Source organism: Penaeus monodon, chromosome 22, assembly GCF_015228065.2.
Source record: "Penaeus monodon isolate SGIC_2016 chromosome 22, NSTDA_Pmon_1, whole genome shotgun sequence".
Classification (NCBI taxonomy): domain Eukaryota; kingdom Metazoa; phylum Arthropoda; class Malacostraca; order Decapoda; family Penaeidae; genus Penaeus; species Penaeus monodon.
In genome coordinates, this window is record NC_051407.1 from 27286828 (window position 1) to 27288391 (window position 1564).

General features: G+C 29.7%; 1 pseudogene; it reads left to right on the forward strand.

Moving 5' to 3' along the window:
• Nucleotides 1-325: 325 nt before the first annotated feature.
• LOC119587394 overlaps nucleotides 326-1564 on the forward strand; it is a 3562-nt pseudogene continuing 2323 nt past the window's right edge.

A 1564-nucleotide genomic window follows, 5' to 3' on the forward strand; every position in this document is an offset into this window, starting at 1 on the left:
ATTTTTATTATTTTTATTTATCTTTTTCTATCTATATTTTTCTCTCGTATTTCTCTTATTTATGTTATTTTCTATCTATTTCTTTTTTTATTATTATTTTCTATTTTTTATTTTTAATAATACTATTTTTTTTTTTTTTTTTTTTTATCCTTTTTTATTTTATATTCTTTTTTTTTTTTTTTTTTTTTTTGTATTTATTATTTTTTCTATTTTATTTTGTATTTTTTCTTTCTTTTTTTTGTACCTGTTTTTTTCTGCCCCTTTGTCCTTTATTTGAAAGTGTAGATTCTGTGGGAAAAATTTTCATGCCAAGTAATCCTAGAGAATATGAATTACAAAGTGTTGCGACTCTCTCACAAGTTACTCTCTAAAATCAGCTTTGAAACGTGCCTCGCATCCCATCACAGGAGTGAGCCCGACTTTTTCGACTTCGACTCCGAGGGAGAATTTGGGCTGTTTGGGGAGGCAGGCGTAGCGCTGCACACAACGGCAACCACGACCCACACAGGCCAACCCACGACCACCAACAGCCACAAAACCCCACCGAGCCTCGTGGGGACGAGCGCCAGCACCACGCAGCAGCACAATTCGGGGTCCCCGAACGGCAGACGGACCTCCCACAGCCGGAAACGGAAGAGCCACTGGAATGAGATCGAGAAGGATCTGTTTCTCAAGGGCATGGTGAGGGCGAGGCCGCAGGTTGTGGCGACGGGGCGGCACTGCAGTGCAAGTGGGAATGTTTATATCTTTTTTTATTTATTATATTATTAATTATTTTTATTTGTCATATTTATTTATTATATTTGTATTTTTTTTATTTTTTTATATTTATATTATTTTTATTTTTTATATTATTTATATTTTTTTATTATTATATTTTTTATTATTTTAATTTGTTTTTGTTTATATTATTTTATTTATGATATTATTTTTATTATTTTTATTTATTATACTATTTACATTATTTTTATTTATTATATTTTTATATATTTTATAGTTGAGTCATTTTAATTTATATATATGCGAATGTTTGGGAATATTATTACCCCAAGAACACTTTCATAATTTGAATATTTATGATTCAATTATTGTTATTGAAAGGTTAAGTATGCTCTGATTTGTTTTAAAAAATTATACAATACCTTTTCACTAAAAAAAAATTATCAGTTACTTTTGAAAAGGGCCTTTATAATATAAATTTATAATACTTGTACTTGTAGCGGTCTTGGTCATTTGTGAGATGATAGTGATTATCCTCAGTTTGTATTGTGAAGTTTAAAGTTACTGACTAGCATATGCTTTAAATTTTGGTAGGGTAACTCCGTGTAAACAACTAGACAACTGTATAAGGAGTCAGGACATATTTAGATTTACAAACTTAAAATAGAATTAGAACATGTCACATTATATACCTCATTACTGGGACAAAATTTGTATAGTGAAGACTCACCTAGAAGATTTTTTATGTAATTTCAATACGCCTTTTTAATTCACCAATATTACAGAGGGTACAGAGATGGCAAATAATTATTTATCAGTCAAAATAAATAACCTAACTGCTGGA